At 40.1% G+C, this 19,062-nt stretch overlaps 14 non-coding genes across 14 annotated transcripts; 4 read left to right on the plus strand and 10 right to left on the minus strand.

Annotated features, from left to right (window-relative positions):
- Nucleotides 1–4,098: 4,098 nt before the first annotated feature.
- trnaw-cca (transfer RNA tryptophan (anticodon CCA)) lies at nucleotides 4,099–4,170 on the minus strand. Its single transcript has one exon. It is a non-coding gene; the product is annotated as a tRNA-Trp (tRNA).
- A 2,150-nt stretch (nucleotides 4,171–6,320) lies between these two features.
- On the minus strand, nucleotides 6,321–6,393 carry trnav-uac (transfer RNA valine (anticodon UAC)). The gene has a single exon. It is a non-coding gene; the product is annotated as a tRNA-Val (tRNA).
- Nucleotides 6,394–8,078: 1,685 nt separating this feature from the next.
- Nucleotides 8,079–8,150, minus strand: trnaw-cca (transfer RNA tryptophan (anticodon CCA)). The gene has a single exon. It is a non-coding gene; the product is annotated as a tRNA-Trp (tRNA).
- Nucleotides 8,151–9,802: 1,652 nt separating this feature from the next.
- trnal-caa (transfer RNA leucine (anticodon CAA)) lies at nucleotides 9,803–9,913 on the minus strand. Its single transcript has 2 exons — nucleotides 9,876–9,913; nucleotides 9,803–9,848 (listed from the first exon to the last, which is right to left on the minus strand). It is a non-coding gene; the product is annotated as a tRNA-Leu (tRNA).
- A 347-nt stretch (nucleotides 9,914–10,260) lies between these two features.
- On the minus strand, nucleotides 10,261–10,333 carry trnak-cuu (transfer RNA lysine (anticodon CUU)). The gene has a single exon. It is a non-coding gene; the product is annotated as a tRNA-Lys (tRNA).
- Nucleotides 10,334–11,943: 1,610 nt separating this feature from the next.
- Nucleotides 11,944–12,016, minus strand: trnaa-cgc (transfer RNA alanine (anticodon CGC)). Its single transcript has one exon. It is a non-coding gene; the product is annotated as a tRNA-Ala (tRNA).
- Nucleotides 12,017–12,475: 459 nt separating this feature from the next.
- On the plus strand, nucleotides 12,476–12,681 carry LOC131703552 (small nucleolar RNA U3). The gene has a single exon (XR_009309993.1). It is a non-coding gene; the product is annotated as a small nucleolar RNA U3 (small nucleolar RNA).
- A 715-nt stretch (nucleotides 12,682–13,396) lies between these two features.
- trnal-caa (transfer RNA leucine (anticodon CAA)) lies at nucleotides 13,397–13,508 on the minus strand. The gene is made up of 2 exons: nucleotides 13,470–13,508; nucleotides 13,397–13,442 (listed from the first exon to the last, which is right to left on the minus strand). It is a non-coding gene; the product is annotated as a tRNA-Leu (tRNA).
- A 346-nt stretch (nucleotides 13,509–13,854) lies between these two features.
- Nucleotides 13,855–13,927, minus strand: trnak-cuu (transfer RNA lysine (anticodon CUU)). Its single transcript has one exon. It is a non-coding gene; the product is annotated as a tRNA-Lys (tRNA).
- Nucleotides 13,928–16,070: 2,143 nt separating this feature from the next.
- On the plus strand, nucleotides 16,071–16,276 carry LOC131703526 (small nucleolar RNA U3). Its single transcript, XR_009309968.1, has one exon. It is a non-coding gene; the product is annotated as a small nucleolar RNA U3 (small nucleolar RNA).
- A 704-nt stretch (nucleotides 16,277–16,980) lies between these two features.
- Nucleotides 16,981–17,091, minus strand: trnal-caa (transfer RNA leucine (anticodon CAA)). The gene is made up of 2 exons: nucleotides 17,054–17,091; nucleotides 16,981–17,026 (listed from the first exon to the last, which is right to left on the minus strand). It is a non-coding gene; the product is annotated as a tRNA-Leu (tRNA).
- A 347-nt stretch (nucleotides 17,092–17,438) lies between these two features.
- trnak-cuu (transfer RNA lysine (anticodon CUU)) lies at nucleotides 17,439–17,511 on the minus strand. Its single transcript has one exon. It is a non-coding gene; the product is annotated as a tRNA-Lys (tRNA).
- A 954-nt stretch (nucleotides 17,512–18,465) lies between these two features.
- trnal-cag (transfer RNA leucine (anticodon CAG)) lies at nucleotides 18,466–18,547 on the plus strand. Its single transcript has one exon. It is a non-coding gene; the product is annotated as a tRNA-Leu (tRNA).
- A 298-nt stretch (nucleotides 18,548–18,845) lies between these two features.
- trnai-aau (transfer RNA isoleucine (anticodon AAU)) lies at nucleotides 18,846–18,919 on the plus strand. Its single transcript has one exon. It is a non-coding gene; the product is annotated as a tRNA-Ile (tRNA).
- Nucleotides 18,920–19,062: the final 143 nt, after the last annotated feature.

Raw genomic sequence — 19,062 nt, forward strand, 5'->3', positions numbered from 1 at the left:
CAGATGGGGAGTTTCTTACCGCATTATATGTGGTTGGTGTCACATATCCCCCCCCAAACAAGAGGCACAACTGGGTTTAAAACCAAAGTAGGGTTTTAAGTTAACTACATTTAAGGTGTCACACTTGTGATCACCAAACTGCACTCGATAATTAACCGGTCCAAGTCGCTTCATTACTGTAAATGGACCAGTCCATTTGGGCGCAAGCTTAGCTGAAAACTTAGAAGCAGCTTCAGATAAAGGGTGTGACCTAACCCAGACCAAATCACCCTCCTCAAATGTTACATATTTATGTTTGGAGTTGTAATACTTGGCCTGCCTAGTCTGAGCCTTATCTACATTACTAACCACCTGATGAACTAACTGCTGTTGCCTTTCAAGTAAGTTTTGTCTTAACGACTCTTGCTGGGGAGCTACATTACAAAGCCGATCCAATGGCCCTTTTAATCTTCGCCCCAATGCCCGTTAAGTGGGACTAAATCCTGTGGATTCCTGGCGAGCAGAATTGATGGTGAATCGGAATCAGCAAATCCACTTATCCCATTCTTCATTGTTATTCCCCACATAAGAGGCGATCATTGTCTTCACCGTGCAGTTTATAAGTTCTGTGAGGTTGATTTGCAGGTGGTATGCTGTAGTGAGCTTGTTCACAACTCCCCAGGTCTTACAGATACCTTTCAGGAGTTGACTGGTGAACTGGCTCCCTCTGTCAGACACCAAATAGCGTAGTGTGCCCCATCGAGTAAAGATGTCCCTAATCAGGATGTTAATAATCCGGGGAGTCTTGCCATCTCATAATGGAAAAAAACTCAACCCATTTTGAGTAATAATCAACAACTACCACAAGTATGGTGTTACCGCTCTTACTGCGGGGAAATGGGCCCATCAGGTCGATTCTAAGCATTTCTCTCTGTTCGGGAACAGTGGTGGATTGTAAAATTCCTGCAGGTTTTGTGTTCGATGCCTTATACTGCTGACAGGTCTGGCATTCCTTAGTATGTCTCCAAGTTTCCTTGCGAATCTCTGGCCACCAGGCCACCTCCAGCATTCTGAGAAGTGTCTTTAGCCTGCCCAGATGTCCCCCTAGTGGATTGTTGTGGAAGTACTGTAAGAAAGTTGATGTTAACTCAGAGGGGACCACAAGCTGAAACTTGAATGCATCGCCTTTGATTGGTACCCGCCTATATACAACTCCCTGGTGTTCCACATAGGTGATGCGGTCAGGTTTGGTGGTGGTGTTGGAAGATGTTAATGAAGCGAGGATCTCCTGGATGTTCTTATCCCTTGACTGAGAGGCCGCAATTTCGTCAAACAAAACAGGCAAATCCAAGCTGAAGCTCTGTGAATTGCTGGAGTAGACTGCAATATTGGATGGACCAGATACTGGAACCTTCGATAAAGCATCAGGAACGGTATTGAGACTTCCTTTTCGATACAGCACAGTGAAGTCAAATTGTTGAAGTCTGAGTGTCCATCTAGTGAGCCGGGAGGATGTCTTTGGACAATTGAAGGCCCAGGCTAGAGCTGCATGGTCGGTTACAACTTCAAATTGACCAGACTGCACCCAGCTACCTCCAGACCCTCATCTCTGCCTACACCCCCACTCGACCTCTCCGCTCCTCCTGCACTAGAGGACTGGCTCTACCTCCTCTACGCTCCCCTGCCTCCAGAGCCCGCTCCTTCTCCACCCTCACTCCGCAGTGGTGGAATGACCTACCTAGAGATGTCAGGACCACCCAGTCCCTGACCACATTCCGGCGCCTCCTTAAGACTCACCTCTTCAGACAGCACCTGTAGAACTCCTCTGTTTTTCCTCTGGGACACTATCATCCTCCCTTAAATGCGCTTTATTTGCTCTTATCTGCCCCCTATTTTACTGCATTTAATCCTGTACTTCAGAATACTGTAATCTGCCAAGTGTTTAATCTGTAGTATTTTGTATTTAATCATATCTTGATGTAACTATCACTGTCACTGTTATCTGCTGTATTATTGAATTGTATTTTGTCACACTTGTACTTGCTTGAACCAAAGTCATTGTATTTATCTTGCTCTTATTGTATTACTTGTACAGTAACACTTGAAATGTATTTGTTTACGATTGTAAGTCGCCCTGGATAAGGGATCTCCTAAGAAATAAATAATAATAATAATTGTATTCCTTCCAAGAAATAACGCCATTTCTCCACAGCCCAAACGATTGCCAAACACTCCTTCTCTGAAGTGGAATAGTTCTTTTCAGCACTACTGAGGATTCGGGATGAGAAGGCAATAACATGCTCTCCATCATCAAAGTTCTGAGCCATCACTGTGTCACAGGGTGACTTAATGTTTATAACTTATTTTTTTGTTTGTGTGCACTTTTATTCTAGGTATCTTAAAGCACCTTATAAGATTTCTGTATTAGTTGTATATTAAAGGAAATGAAAGTTTAGGAACCATTTGATTGCAAAATACAACCACGTTTATAATATATAAATGTTTTTGGAAGATTTTTACGATATGATTGAATGTTTGTTAATCGTTTTTGCAGCTGCCAGAGGTACACACAGTAAGACTGCACGAGTTATTTTGAACACGTTTTATAAAATGTTCTATTGGTTTGGTATTTAAGTTTGATTTTGCTTTATTTGGAGTGAATTGTATGTATTATATATATTTTTTTTTATGACAGTATGTACACGTTTTTATTATATTAAATTTGGTCTTACCTTGTGTCTTGGTGTGGGACGGCGCTAGGCTGGGAAGGAGCTGAGAGCGAGTGATGTCACTTCCAGTGGGAGGTTTTAAGCAATTTCCGCAATGATGCTGGGAAATGTAGTTTGTACAAATACTGTTAATGGGTCTTGCCAATTGATTCGCTCTGGATAGTTAAGGGAGGAGTTTGATGGATATAAAAGAGCAGAGATAGAGGCAACGGAGAGAACTGCGAGAGACAGGGAGTGTGCCACAGAAGAGAGCCAGAGAACCAGAGAGACGGCAGAAGAGCGCTGCAAGAGCCACAGGAGTTCCTGAGAGAGCAGAGACGTGGAGAACAGAGGCTGGGATCCAAGAGGAATTTTCAGGACTAAATGTATTAGTAGAACAAGCAGGCTGTACTGGAGAGTGGATTCAGGACTAAAAGAGTGCAGTTTAAAAGTGAAGTAGCCGGACCACTTTTAATGATTAGTACAATGCCTAATAGGGTTTATGACCCGCTTGCTGTTTAGGGACCCTCGTGCACCTTTATATTTTCTCTGCTAGAGTGATACCTGTGTTTTTAAAAGGAGATAAACCCAATATTTGGTATTTGCCTGTAACTTGTAATTTATGGTTCTTGCACCTGTTCTATTGATATAAATATCTATGATAGAGAGTGGCATTTTGGGGTGTTGCATTTTAAATTACCTGTGGCTATAGGTTGTGCTCTTTAAATATATGGATTGGTATAGTTAACTATAAAGAAATATATTTTAATCTCTGTTGGGGTGTTTTGTATACTGCATAATTGTGAGTCACTCAGTGCTGTTGCTTTTTTTTGTCTCCAGGGGGGGTGCCTGCCACATCCAGGGAGGAGCTTGGCACCAGTGTGGGGGGGTCACTAGCTGCACCTTTTCCTGGAGCGGTTGATGAGGATCCAGTGGTGTCTATTGTGACTTTGGCCTGAAAATTATTTCTTTTGTATACTTTTGCACCCTAGCAAAGTAGTGGGTGCTTTTATTATTTTCTTTTGATACTTTGTGCACTAGTAAATTGGTGTGTGCCTTGTGTTTTTTTATTTTTATTTTTGGTAACCCCTGGTACTACCGAAATGGTATTATCATATTTTAATGATTTTATAAGGATAATAAACATTGTTTATTGCGAAATGGTACAACTGTCTGCCTTTCTTGTCATGGTCGATCTGTTCTGAGTTCCAACTGGTCATAATTACGAACCTGTGTTGTGTTTTAGTGTTGCTAGGGTCCTAGTGCCCCATATATTTAGGAACTAGGTGGCGTAGTTGGCTACTGTTTGAATTTAAACCCCAAAAGAGTGTCCCGTGACAAATGCACGGAAACATTCAAATCCAAACACGTCAAAAAACAAAATAGTGCGGAATAGAAATAAAGAAGGCTTTGACATCGACGTGATTTGAACACGCAACCTTCTGATCTGGAGTCAGACGCGCTACCGTTGCGCCACGAAGTCCCGGCATACTACAGGCCTGTTATGCAATGCTAGAGTGCACAGCAAGCATGCCAAACACATTGTAATGCCGATGCTGATATGATGACAACAGCAGGGGCTGGAACTGCACTGTTGCTCATAAGACCTTGATGCATATGGGGGCCTTTCCCTATAGGTGGAGTAACGAGAAGGGCTGCATTCCCTGTAGGTCTTGTAAGCACGCTCCTGTGATCTCCCTCTCTGATCAGTTCGGTATGTTGGTTGATAGTCCTGATGTGATCTGTAGAAGTCTGGCTCATAGCGGTGTGCTCTCTCATCACGAGCTGGCGAATGTGGTCTAGCACCCCTTGTGTGGTCATGAGTGTGAGGAGAACTTGATGCGTATGAAGCAGTTGGATATCTGTGGTATGGCGTTTCAGAGCCTCTTGGATCTCTGTTATCATAATGGCTCCTCTGGTGTCGGGTAGTTTCCACATTCATCCTTAGCATTGCTACTTCATTTGTTAGATGATCCACTTTCTGCATTAAGTCACGATATTCAGCTCCTCTCTCTATGCCCTGGACACTGAGAGCAACTGGAGTCACTGAGGATGGAGTTTGAATGGCCATTGGTGTCACAGCTGGTATTGCAGGATTAGTACATAAAGGGTTAATGATGTTCAGTGCCCGCTGTGCCCTTTCACACTGGCTGGCAACACGAATTGCATCTTCAATTGTATCAGCTCCAAATTCTTGTACTTTCATCTGAAGTGTTGGCTCAAGTCCAGCAAGGAATCTACGAAATACTTCTCCATTTATAGCTTCCCTGCCATATCCTGGGAAGGCATGCAGTACAAGTGTGCGGAGCTCTGCTGCATAAACTTCAAGTTGTTCACCTGCTTAGCGTGGTCTTGCATTGAGAAATGTTTTAAAAGTCTGCAAATATTGATCTTGTGTGAATACATTTTGTAGGTGGCGTTTAGCAGCTTCATAATCTAATTTAACCTGGTCTGAAAGACTATCCCAATATCTAAAAGCTGGGCCTGCAAGTCTTGATGGTAATATTTTAACTAAGAGTTCAGGTCTCATACTAGTCGCAGTCTCACATCCTACTTCAAACCTCCTTATCCACTGACTGAAGCCTTCATTGTTTTCTCCTGTAAAACATGGAGGCAGTTCTGTTTTAAATGGTAATGGTGAGATCCCAGTATCTTCTTCCGCCATTGCTGACAAGCAAGTCTCAATCTCTTTTTTTTTTTTCTTCAAATCGCACGGGCGGCAATGTTAAACGCGGTAGTTTATTTTTTCTCTTTTTCAAAGCGCACGGGCGGCAATGTTAAACGCGGTAGTTTTTTTTCTCTTTTTCATAGCGCACGGGCGGCAATGTCAAACGCGGTAGTTTTTTTTTTTTTTTTTTTTTTTTTTACTGCTCGGCAATAAAAACAAGAGGATAAAACATCTCCATCCGCTGCCACCAAATCTCTGTAGCGTGGTCTTTGGAATAATTATCAGGCACAATATATACAGTCAAATCTCAGAGAGGTAAGTTTATTTATTTTTCTTCTTGATACAGCAGTCGTGTAGATTTAGCAGGACAGACTTGAAACCGAGAACATGGCCGCTTGTTTATCTCTCGTTCGCTTACAGCGTATGTAAATATATATATATATATATATATATATATATATATATATATATATATATATATATATATAATAATTCTGCTGTTTTTAATTCTACACATGGTAATGCCGATGCTGATACTTGGAAAACACTCGGTATCACCAGGGTTATAGGAAACAGCCGACTCGATACGTGTTCGTAGCCAGCAGGGCTATGAAGTTGTCGCAAGTGTGTTTGATTCTCAGCTTTAAAAGTAAAGAAAACATTAAACAACTAGTTTAAATCAGTAAAACTAGTATTTAACTAGGATTCTCTCAGCGCGTCTCCTTTGAATGCGCACTGGCACAAATGGGCTTTGATCGTCTAATTACGTGGCAGAATGCAATAATGTATTGGGTTAATTTACCAACAAAAGAAACATAAACAAACGTGTATGTATTTATTTGTGAATAAACTATCCTGCTTCTACGATGGGACCAGGGATCTTACATCGGCAATCGAATGACAGGCCAACCCCAGAGAGACTTTGTCTTGACCAGGGATTGATATAATTTTAAAACAAACTGCAGTGGTTCCACTGAGGATCGAACCCAGGGCCTTCTGCGTGTAAAGCAGACGTGATAACCACTACACTATGGAACCTTGTCAGCACTGTGGTGGTGCTCCTACATTATTGTCTACATGCAGCATCTCAAATAATTGCAATCATTTATCAGACCCTTCGGCGATGTCTTTTTAAGAATTAACCCTGCCAATCCTAACTCAGGCCAACATTCAATCAATTAATCATATATATTTTCTATAGCGCCCCATATGCGCTTCAAAAAATCTATTTGAAAACGAAAATATCTAATTGTAAGCCTGGTCGAACAAAAGAAGTCTTCTGTGTAATTTTAAACAAAGAGCGTTTTCCACAATTTAAGATGCTTTCGAGAGACAGAATATTGGAATTGGCTGCCGAAACTGGGGAATAAAACTGCCTGTGATCAAAGTGGGCAGAAAAGTTGCATACTTTGCATAACGTATTTGGGAGAAAAGAAAACGGATCATCTCTGATTTACGACGTTTCCAATGTTTTGCCCGGCCACTGCCGTGTGGCTGGTTAAAACGATGAGTTCAGTTTTTTTTCTGCTGCTTGGTAATTCAGTTATGCTGCAACAGCAGCAGAGTGGCGCAGCGGAAGCGTGCTGGGCCCATAACCCAGAGGTCGATGGATCGAAACCATCCTCTGCTAGTTTGTTTTTCTTCTGTTTGCAAAGCAGTTTTTCTAAAATATTAACTGAAGGCAAGACTTCGTATTATATTCGAAATCAGGGAAATGTGCACATTACTGGACACATTTAAATTGACAACTGACCTTGAAAACGTTAGGTTTTCTATCAAATTCGTTTCTTTACAAATGACATTGCTTTCTTTTCTTTTTAAATTGTTCCCAGAAAGACCAAAAGATAAAGCCCTTGGGAATACGTCAATATTGCCAGCTCCTGCATATGTCAGCTCTTGAACTCTCTTAAAAATTGAGCTCTAAAACGTTTGCTTTGCAAGTTAATTAACAACCGTAACACTCAATAGCGTTTAATCCATGCGTTAATTAAATTCGGTTATTGATTTGTTCACATATTACAATGCTGTTTTCAGGATTCCCGCATATTCTGAACATGCACAATGTAATATGGCAATGGAATGACAGGGAAACCACTGCTTTTTTCCCTCTGGTCGTATTTTGTCACGCTGACTACTATCCATATGAAAGTGCCGCAGTCACCTAAAGGATAAGGCACTAGCCTCCTAAACCAGGGATTGTGGTTTTGTCAATGTTCTTGGTCTGTGATATGTTTATAGAACTTGGTACTTTACACAAAGTAGTTTTGGCCAAGTAGTTTAGGTGATGGACTTAAAAGATGTTGGAGTTTCCCCGCTCATGTTCACATCCTGCTGACTATGTGCCCCTTTTTTATGTTTTCTTTGTTAATTTGTAAAGGTCTGTTAAGCTTTAAGGCATCAATCATTACTTGCTGTACTTTAAGTTTCTTCAAAACTAGTATTTGTAGAGCTGTTTTCAATATAACATGCAAGGAAGTGTTAATATGACTTTATTACCCAACTATGTCATTGAAGACTGGCCAACATTAATTTGGGAGTCACTTTAATTTATTGTGCAGTATCAAATGAAACATAAAAAAGAATCACAATACAATAAATCTCTGTTTGATCGCTATTTAATCGATATGTCGTGTAGGCTAAATTGTTTAAATAAATGCACGGAAACATTCAAATCCAAACACGTTAAAAAACAAAATAGTGCGGAATAGAAACAAAGAAGGCTTTGACCTCGACGTGATTTGAACACGCAACCTTCTGATCTGGAGTCAGACGCGCTACCGTTGCGCCACGAAGTCCCGGCATACTACATGCTTGTTATGCAATGCTAGAGTGCACAGCAAGCATGCCAAACGCATGGTAATGCCGATGCTGATACTTGGAAAACACTCGGTATCACCAGGGTTATAGGAAACAGCCGACTCGATACGTGTTCGTAGCCAGCAGGGCTATGAAGTTGTTGCAAGTGTGTTTGATTCTCAGCTTTAAAAGTAAAGAAAACATTAAACAACTAGTTTAAATCAGTAAAACTAGTATTTAACTAGGATTCTCTCAGCGCGTCTCCTTTGAATGCGCACTGGCACAAATGGGCTTTGATCGTCTAATTACGTGGCAGAATGCAATAATGTATTGGGTTAATTTACCAACAAAAGAAACGTAAACAAACGTGTATGTATTTATTTGTGAATAAACTATTCTGCTTCTACGATGGGACCAGGGATCTTACATCGGCAATCTAATGACAGGCCAACCCCAGAGAGACATTGTCTTCTGTTAGCAAAATAGATTTTCTAAAATATTAACTGAAGGCAAGACTTTGTGTCATTACTTTTCAATTTAGTGTGTGTATTTTGTAATTGTTAAGGTGTAGAAACGGCAGGTATGCAGTTTACCTGACTCTACCCATAGAGGACCAATACATTTATTAAAACAAAAAAAAAAAATCTGAACACAAGGTTTGTTTATTTAATCTGATACCTTACATCTAGACTTAACTGTTACGGTTAACAAAATTAGAGTAAATTATCATAACAATAGAGTTAAAAGAAAATTCAAATAACATGCCAGTTAAAAATGCGCCAAAAATGACAAAGTAGTCTCAGATTAGGACAATGGCACTTAACGGGTAAGAAACACATTTGCAGCAAAACCCTTGAAATCACCAGAGCCTTCCTCCTCCTGAATACTATGTAGGTGGGCGGGGACTGAAACCTCCCCCGGCTAGAAAGATTGGTCACATACTGGTAGAAACTCAGAAAAAAGACAACATCACGCCTACAATTGCTCACTTGTTAAAATCAATAAGCAAATTTCAAATTGGTCATTGCTAATGCTAAAGCAATTTAAGAACACTTTAAATACGGCTTGACTAATATAAAAATATAGTAATTTGATTTGCACTACGCAGGACAATATTGATCTTAAATAAAAACATTACATCTGAAAATAACTTGTGCTTACCCCCACTTACAAGGAAGCTGTCAACCTTTGTATTCGTCCTCATAACGTGTTAGAAAATGTAAACAGCAGTTGGAGAATACCGAAGTCGATCATCCTAGCATGTTAAACGAGGGCATTTCTCATGTAAGCTACTTCCACTAATAGATCGTTTATACTGTTCTCAATGGTCCGCATCCCAGCCTGAGACCACGATCCAGTGGCAGTCGGAGATATTTTTCAAAGTAATACGTTATTTGAAATATTAAAATAATCTTTAGTTAAATAACACATGTTTCTACACAAAATATTTTTTCAGTGACTTCGACAAGTAGCCAGTTTACTACAAAAATGCAATCTGTGTTAGGAACGCTATTTTAGTCCGATTTAAAATGGAAATTAAAATGGTATTGAGTGCTGGCAAGAGTTTGGTATCAGCTGTTGATTTCCTTGAAACAATCTTTTATAGTAAAATGAACAAATTTATTCATTTAAAAAATAAGTAAAAGTGAACTGTCAGAAGTGGGATTTGAACCCACGCCTCCATTCGGAGACCAGAACACACAATTCTTTGGAAAGACAGCGTCCTTGAGTCTGGCGCCTTAGACCACTCGGCCATTCTGACAAGCTGCGTTTGCTATAGTAGAAAACCGCATTATTTCATTTCAGCACAGACTAGGGTTGTCTATTGTATCAAGGCCCGATTGGGTTTATTACGCACATACTAACTTGCTCCATGAATGATGTAATGACAAGTGTAAAAAAAGAAACAGATTGAAGCCAACCCACGAAAGTAAGATTCTTTATTTCAATATTGGTATAGCTTTAAAGGATGCACGCATTTTACAATAGCAATTGCTATATGACAATGACCAATAAGTAATTGTGTTGCAATACTTTATACAATGTGAACAGAATCAGACATTGCTCCGTTGCCTCGAAGAAACATCTACAATTTGTATTTAAAAAGGACGCCCAACGTGGGGCTCGAACCCACGACCCTGAGATTAAGAGTCTCATGCTCTACCGACTGAGCTAGCTGGGCTGACGGGTGAAAGTTTCTTTCTTTGAGGCGGGGTGAGAGAGGAAGTACCGACAGGTGCGTGGGACCTGAGAGTCGGTGTGCTGCTGCTGTATATGAGTGTTCTGGAGACGCGCTGTTTCTGTGTCTGCGGTGTTACAGCCGTGTGAGTATATTCCAAAAGTAAAGTGTTGGATAATTCGAGAGCTAGTCTGTTGAATAAAGCTCTGAGACGTGTGGTTAAATCCCGGTCTCATCAATTTTGTTTTGTTAGATTAAAAGTGTTCCAGCAGCAGGTAAATGTCCCCACACCTTCTGGTTCTGTTTACTTATGCTACACCGCTGCTAAACCTGAACGTTGCTGCTAATTAACTTAACTAAACTTGTATTGTTGTTGAATTGCTCTAATATAGTTAAACCTGTAATGTTGCAGCTAACGTTCCCTAACACTGTTAAAACTTGTGTGTATTAACAATCTGGCTTTTGTTGTTGAACCCTTGCTGGGAAGAGCTGTTTCCAATCACCTAGCACTCTTAATGAGAAGTGTAATCGCTGCTATATGATGGTCTAATAACCCATGCTTTTAAAATGTGGCTATTGGCTGGCTTTATTCAATTTCCCCCTCCTTGTTTTTAGTACAACTTTAATACATTTTATTGTTAGTTATTTGAACTGATTTATGTGAATCATGGATCATTGAAATAAAGCTTTGTGAATTGTTATTCTGCCTTTGTCATTCTGTTGTCATTCCTATTCCAAACCTTTCAATTAATTTTTAGAAGTGTCAGTATTAGGACTCTCACTGGGTGTCACTGGGTATGGCTGCTACAATCCCATATAGAATGCGACAAAACAGGTCGCCCTCCTTCATATAAACAGAAAAAGAATAAGTACACGCACACACGAGTTGATTTACTGCAGCGTCAGACATCGGAGGTTCAGTAGTGTACTGCAATGTTGTAAAAAGCCGTGTGTAATTCAGGATGGTTGAGCGAGCTATGGCGCTGCGTTCAGATCACAATTACCCTGGAAGCGTGGGTTCGAATTCCATTTCTGACAGCTCTGTTTGTTCATTAACCACTCGTCCACGACTACATGCTCTCACGGTTTTCCGTGAAAACAGCCGTATTATTGTCAAAAGAAGCAAACGACACCCGCAGTAATGCTGTAGATGGCAGTACAGGCTAAATAATGAACCCAAGTCAAATGCCTTTGTTGAAACTCTATCAGATTTGTACAAGTCAAGCACACGTGGGAAATAATAATACAATATCCTTTCTGCCAACGTTCATAATAATGAATCCATCCTTGTTTCAAAATACGTAGCTATTTAACTGATCTTCTCAAAACACCCATACACAAAAACTTTATTTCTACTGAAAAACTAACTTGCTTCATGGCTGCTGCTACAGCACTCGGGCACGTTGTGCCTAGCGTTAGCGGACATAGGAGATAAGAAGACCTACAAAATATCACGCGCTGCAGTTTTTTCAGTCCGGGGATTATTACAAATTAGCAGACTGTGCATTAAAATACACATGCAGGGTGGGTGTCTCTGTTACAAAGAATTGTCACACTTTGTATTTATCTCCATAATGCGCTGGGACAAAATACGCAGATACTTTAAAATTAATTGGAGAATGCGGGTATCGATCCCGCTACTTCTCGCATGCGAAGCGAGCGCTCTACCATTTGAGCTAATTCCCCTTTAATAGTGCCAGCGATTCTCATAGGCTTCATCGCAGCTTGATACGAGCAAATCAGATTGTCAGTTGTTTTTTTATTTTTATTTTGGCAATGTAGTCTGTGATTGCAAATTAAAAAAATAATTTAATTAACTAAATAGCAAATATTTCGACTAGAGGTATGTTTTCAATTTCTTTAAAAAGTAGTCTCAGCTCGTTTATTCAGTCGCTTATAAATCCACAATCTGTGTCCCAATGCAGCAGCGCTGTGTGCTGTGGCTCGAGCTTGTTTGACGAGGCAGACAATGCAAAAATGCCAATACTTGCTTTTGTATCACGCGACAAACTTAAGGTATGCTTTAACGGCTTGGCTGTCTCGAGTTAGTTTGTATTGTTAATGTAACACCTCGTTGTTGCCCAGTCATTGTTTCATATGAAGTAGAGCTTGCCAGTTGGGGGTGACGGTCTGCTAATAAAAGTTAAGACTATATTTGCAAGGATCATTTCTAGAATGAAACACGTTTTGAAGGGATTGGTCTCGGTATCCACCAGGAGGAGTGGCAGTGTTTTCTTCTGAGCACCGAGCTGACAATGAGTGTTGTTATCGGGAACCTACTCGCTGCAAGGAATGACCACTTCAATCTTCAGTCGGGGGTTGCTGAAGGAAGGGGACACATTTTGAGTGTGTATCTCATTCCGGTAGAAACGTAGAAAAAAGAAACCATCAAGCCCACAATTGTTCAGTTGGTTAAATCAATAACCACATTTAAATTGATCATTGCTAATGTCAAAACAATTTAAGAACACTTTAAATAGGGCTTGACTAATATAAAAATATAGCAATGTCTTTTGCACTACGCAGGACTAGATTGAGTTTAAAATAGACATTACATCTGAAAATAACTTGTGCTTACCCCCACTTACAAGGAAGCTGTCAACCTTTGTATTCGACCTCATAACGTGTTAGAAAATGTAAACAGCAGTTGGAGAATACCGAAGTCGATCATCCTAGCATGTTAAACGAGGGCATTTCTCATGTAAGCTACTTCAACTAATAGATCGTTTATACTGTTCTCAATGGTCCGCATCCCAGCCTGAGACCACGATCCAGTGGCAGTCGGAGATGTTTTTCAAAGTAATATGTTATTTGAAATATTAAAACAATCTTTAGTTAAATAACACATGTTTCTACACAAAATATTTTTCAGTGACTTCGACAAGTAGCCAGTTTACAACAAAAATGCAATCTGTGTTAGGAACGCTATTTTAGTCCGATTTAAAATGGAAATGAAAATGGTATTGAGTGCTGACAAGAGTTTGGTATCAGCTGTTGATTTCCTTGAAACAATCTTTTATAGTAAAATGAACAAATTGATTCATTTAAAAAATAAGAAAAAGTGAACTGTCAGAGTGGGATTTGAACCCACGCCTCCATTCGGAGACCAGAACACACAATTCTTTGGAAAGACAGCGTCCTTGAGTCTGGCGCCTTAGACCACTCGGCCATTCTGACAAGCTGCGTTTGCTTTAGTAGAAAACCGTATTATTTCATTTCAGCACAGACTAGGGTTGTCTATTGTATCAAGGCCCGATTGGGTTTATTACGCACATACTAACTTGCTCCATGAATGATGTAATGACAAGTGTAAAAAAAGAAAAAGATTGAAGCCAACCCACGAAAGTAAGATTCTTTATTTCAATATCGGTTTAGCTTTAAAGGATGCACGCATTTTACAATAGCAATTGCTATATGACAATGACCAATAAGTAATTGTGTTGCAATACTTTATACAATGTGAACAGAATCAGACATTGCTCCGTTGCCTCGAAGAAACATCTACAATTTGTATTTAAAAAGGACGCCCAACGTGGGGCTCGAACCCACGACCCTGAGATTAAGAGTCTCATGCTCTACCGACTGAGCTAGCCGGGCTGTCGGGAGAAAGTTTCTTTCTTTGAGGCGGGGTGAGAGAGGAAGTACCGACAGGTGCGTGGGACCTGAGATTCGGTGTGCTGCTGCTGTAGATGAGTGTTCTGGAGACGCGCTGTGTCTGTGTCTGCGGTGTTACAGCCGTGTGAGTATATTCCAAAAGTAAAGTGTTGGATAATTCGAGAGCTAGTCTGTTGAATAAAGCTCTGAGACGTGTGGTTAAATCCCGGTCTCATCAATTTTGTTTTGTTAGATTAAAAGTGTTCCAGCAGCAGGTAAATGTCCCCACACCTTTTGGTTCTGTTTACTTATGCTACAGCGCTGCTAAACCTGAACGTTGCTGCTAATTATCTTAACTAAACTTGTATTGTTGTTGAATTGGTCTAATATAGTTAAACCTGTAATGTTGCAGCTAACGTTCCCTAATACTGTTAAAACTTGTGTGTATTAACAATCTGGCTTTTGTTGTTGTACCCTTGCAGCGAAGAGCTGTTTCCAATCACCTAGCACTCTTAAAGAGAAGTGTAATCGCTGCTATATGTTGGTCTAATACCCCATGCTTTTAAAATGTGGCTATTGGCTGGCTTTATTCAATTTCCCCTCCTTGTTTTTAGTACAACTTTAATACATTGTATTGTTAGTTATTTGAACTGATTTATGTGACTCATGGATCATTGTAATAAAGCTTTGTGAATTGTTATTCTGCCTTTGTCATTCTGTTGTCATTCCTATTCCAAACATTTTAATTAATTTTTAGTAGTGTCGGTATTAGGACTCTCACTGGGTGTCACTGGGTGTGGCTGCTACAATCCCATATAGAATGCGACAAAACAGGTCGCCCTCCTTCATATAAACAGAAAAAGAATAAGTACACACACACACACGAGTTGATTTACTGCAGCGTCAGACATCGGAGGTTCAGCAGTGTACTGCAATGTTGTGAAAAGACGTGTCTAATTCAGGATGGTTGAGCGAGCTATGGCGCTGCGTTCAGATCACAGTTACCCTGGAAGCGTGGGTTCGAATTCCATTTCTGACAGCTCTGTTTGTTCATTAACCACTCAGCCACGGCTACATGCTCTCACGGTTTTCCGTGAAAACAGCCGTATTATTGTCAAAAGAAGCAAACGACACCCGCAGTAATGCTGCAGATGGCAGTATAGGCTAAATAATGAACCCAAGTCAAATGCCTTTGTTGAAACTCTATCAGATTTGTACAAGTCAAGCACACGTGGGAAATAATAATACCATATCCTTTCTGCCAACGTTCATAATAATGAATACATCCTTATTTCAAAATATGTAGCTATTTAACTGATCTTTTCAAAACACCCATACACAAAAGCCTTATTTCTACTGAAAAACTAACTTGCTTCATGGCTGCTGCTACAGCACTCGGGCACGTTGTGCCTAGTGTTAGCGGACATAGGAGATAAGAAGACCTACAAAATATCACGCGCTGCAGTTTTTCAGTCCGGGGATTATTACAAATTAGCAGACTGTGCATTAAAATACACATGCATGGTGGGCGTCTCTGTTACAAAGAATTGTCACACTTTGTATTTATCTCCATAATGCGCCGGGACAAAATACGCAGATACTTTAAAATTATTTGGAGAATGCTGGCATCGATCCCGCTACTTCTCGCATGCTAAGCGAGCGCTCTACCATTTGAGCTAATTCCCCTTTAATGGTGCCAGGGATTCTCATAGGCTTCATCGCAGCTTGATACGAGCAAATCAGATTGTCAGTTGTTTTTTTATTTTTATTTTGGTAATGTAGTCTGTGATTGCAAATTTAAAAAAATAATTTAATTAACTAAATAGCAAGTATTTCGACTAGAGGTATGTTTTCAATTTCTTTAAAAAGTAGTCTCAGCTCGTTTATTCAGTCGCTTAGAAATCCACAATCTGTGTCCCGATGCAGCAGCGCTGTGTGCTGTGGCTCGAGCTTGTTTGACGAGGCAGACGATGCAAAAATGCCAATACTTGCTTTTGTATCACACGACAAACTTAAGGTATGCTTTAACGGCTTGGCTGTCTCGAGTTAGTTTGTATTGTTAATGTAACACCTCGTTGTTGCCCAGTCATTGTTTCATATGAAGTAGAGCTTGCCAGTTGGGGGCGACGGTCTGCTAATAAAAGTTAAGACTATATTTGCAAGGATCATTTCTAGAATGAAACACGTTTTGAAGGGATTGGTCTCGGTATCCACCAGGAGGAGTGGCAGTGTTTTCTTCTGAGCACCGAGCTGACAATGAGTGTTGTTATCGGAAACCTACTCGCTGCAAGGAATGACCACTTCAATCTTCAGTCGGGGGTTGCTGAAGGAAGGGGACACATTTTGAGTGTGTATCTCATTCCGGTAGAAACGTAGAAAAAGAAACCATCAAGCCCACAATTGTTCAGTTGTTTAAATCAATAACCACATTTAAATTGATCATTGCTAATGTCAAAACAATTTAAGAACACTTTAAATAGGGCTTGACTAATATAAAAATATAGCAATGTCTTTTGCACTACGCAGGACTAGATTGAGTTTAAAATAGACATTACATCTGAAAATAACTTGTGCTTACCCCCACTTACAAGGAAGCTGTCAACCTTTGTATTCGTCCTCATAACGTGTTAGAAAATGTAAACAGCAGTTGGAGAATACCGAAGTCGATCATCCTAGCATGTTAAACGAGGGCATTTCTCATGTAAGCTACTTCCACTAATAGATCGTTTATACTGTTCTCAATGGTCCGCATCCCAGCCTGAGACCACGATCGGAGATGTTTTTCAAAGTAATATGTTATTTGAAATATTAAAACAATCTTTAGTTAAATAACACATGTTTCTACACAAAATATTTTTCAGTGACTTCGACAAGTAGCCAGTTTACAACAAAAATGCAATCTGTGTTAGGAACGCTATTTTAGTCCGATTTAAAATGGAAATTAAAATGGTATTGAGTGCTGACAAGAGTTTGGTATCAGCTGTTGATTTCCTTGAAACAATCTTTTATAGAAAAATGAACAAATTGATTCATTTAAAAAATAAGTAAAAGTGAACTGTCAGAAGTGGGATTTTAACCCACGCCTCCATTCGGAGACCGGAACACACAATTCTTTGGAAAGACAGCGTCCTTGAGTCTGGCGCCTTAGACCACTCGGCCATTCTGACAAGCTGCGTTTGCTTTAGTAGAAAACCGCATTATTTCATTTCAGCACAGACTAGGATTGTCTATTGTATCAAGGCCCGATTGGGTTTATTACGCACATACTAACTTGCTCCATGAATGATGTAATGACAAGTGTAAAAAAAGAATCAGATTGAAGCCAACCCACGAAAGTAAGATTCTTTATTTCAATATCGGTATAGCTTTAAAGGATGCACGCATTTTACAATAGCAATTGCTATATGACAATGACTAATAAGTAATTGTGTTGCAATACTTTATACAATGTGAACAGAATCAGACATTGCTCCGTTGCCTCGAAGAAACATCTACAATTTGTATTTAAAAAGGACGCCCAACGTGGGGCTCAAACCCACAACCCTGAGATTAAGAGTCTCATGCTCTACCGACTGAGCTAGCCGGGCTGTCGGGAGAAAGTTTCTTTCTTTGAGGCGGGGTGAGAGAGGAAGTACCGACAGGTGCGTGGGACCTGAGATTCGGTGTGCTGCTGCTGTAGATGAGTGTTCTGGAGACGCGCTGTGTCTGTGTCTGCGGTGTTACAGCCATGTGAGTATATTCCAAAAGTAAAGTGTTGGATAATTCGAGAGCTAGTCTGTTGAATAAAGCTCTGAGACGTGTGGTTAAATCCCGGTCTCATCAATTTTGTTTTGTTAGATTAAAAGTGTTCCAGCAGCAGGTAAATGTCCCCACACCTTTTGGTTCTGTTTACTTATGCTACACCGCTGCTAAAGCTGAACGTTGCTGCTAATTATCTTAACTAAACTTGTATTGTTGTTGAATTGCTCTAATATAGTTAAACCTGTAATGTTGCAGCTAACGTTCCCTAATACTGTTAAAACTTGTGTGTATTAACAATCTGGCTTTTGTTGTTGAACCCTTGCTGGGAAGAGCTGTTTCCAATCACCTAGCACTCTTAAAGAGAAGTGTAATCGCTGCTATATGTTGGTCTAATACCCCATGCTTTTAAAATGTGGCTATTGGCTGGCTTTATTCAATTTCCCCTCCTTGTTTTTAGTACAACTTTAATACATTTTATTGTTAGTTATTTGAACTGATTTGTGTGAATCATGGATCATTGTAATAAAGCTTTGTGAATTGTTATTCTGCCTTTGTCATTCTGTTGTCATTCCTATTCCAAACCTTTTAATTAATTTTTAGTAGTGTCGGTATTAGGACTCTCACTGGGTGTCACTGGGTGTGGCTGCTACAATCCCATATAGAATGCGACGAAACAGGTCGCCCACCTTAATATAAACAGAAAAAGAATAAGTTCACACACACACCAGGTGATTTACTGCAGCGTCAGATATCGGAGGTTCAGCAGTGTACTGCAGTGTTGGGCAAAGTCGTCGGTGTCAGTCAGGATGGCCGAGCGGTCTAAGGCGCTGCGTTCAGGTTGCAGTCTCTCTGGAGGCGTGGGTTCGAATCCCACTTCTGACAAAGCGTTTTGTTCATTTATTTCTTAAAACGTCCACTGAATGCTTGGTAATTTGATTTGTTTTTCTTGTTAGTATTCAAATCACAAGGTCGTTAAATGAGAGAAAGTCACCGCAAGCCTGCACCTCACCAGATCCTTCACACTGTTAAACTGCCTCATTATGATGAGGCCTCTAATTATGCCTTTCCGATACTTTGAATGTGTTATTGTTCAGTTTAACATGAGAACATCTTGGTAGAACAATCATAATGTCCGCAGGACTTATTTTCCTCAGGTTCTAGTAGCAAGTTTTGAGTGTGTGGCCGGTTAGCTCAGTTGGTTAGAGCGTGGTGCTAATAACGCCAAGGTCGCGGGTTCGATCCCCGTACGGGCCATGGCTTTTCTTCTTTAAAGAAACCACAGCATTTGTAATTGTGCCAAAATGAACATTCTTTAACAAAATGAACCGAAGCGATATGAAGTACAACCAGTAATATTTCAGACTTCCTGAGCTTTAAACATGTATTAACAATGAACA

This window comes from Acipenser ruthenus, chromosome 32 (genome assembly GCF_902713425.1).
Source record: "Acipenser ruthenus chromosome 32, fAciRut3.2 maternal haplotype, whole genome shotgun sequence".
Lineage (NCBI taxonomy): Eukaryota > Metazoa > Chordata > Actinopteri > Acipenseriformes > Acipenseridae > Acipenser > Acipenser ruthenus.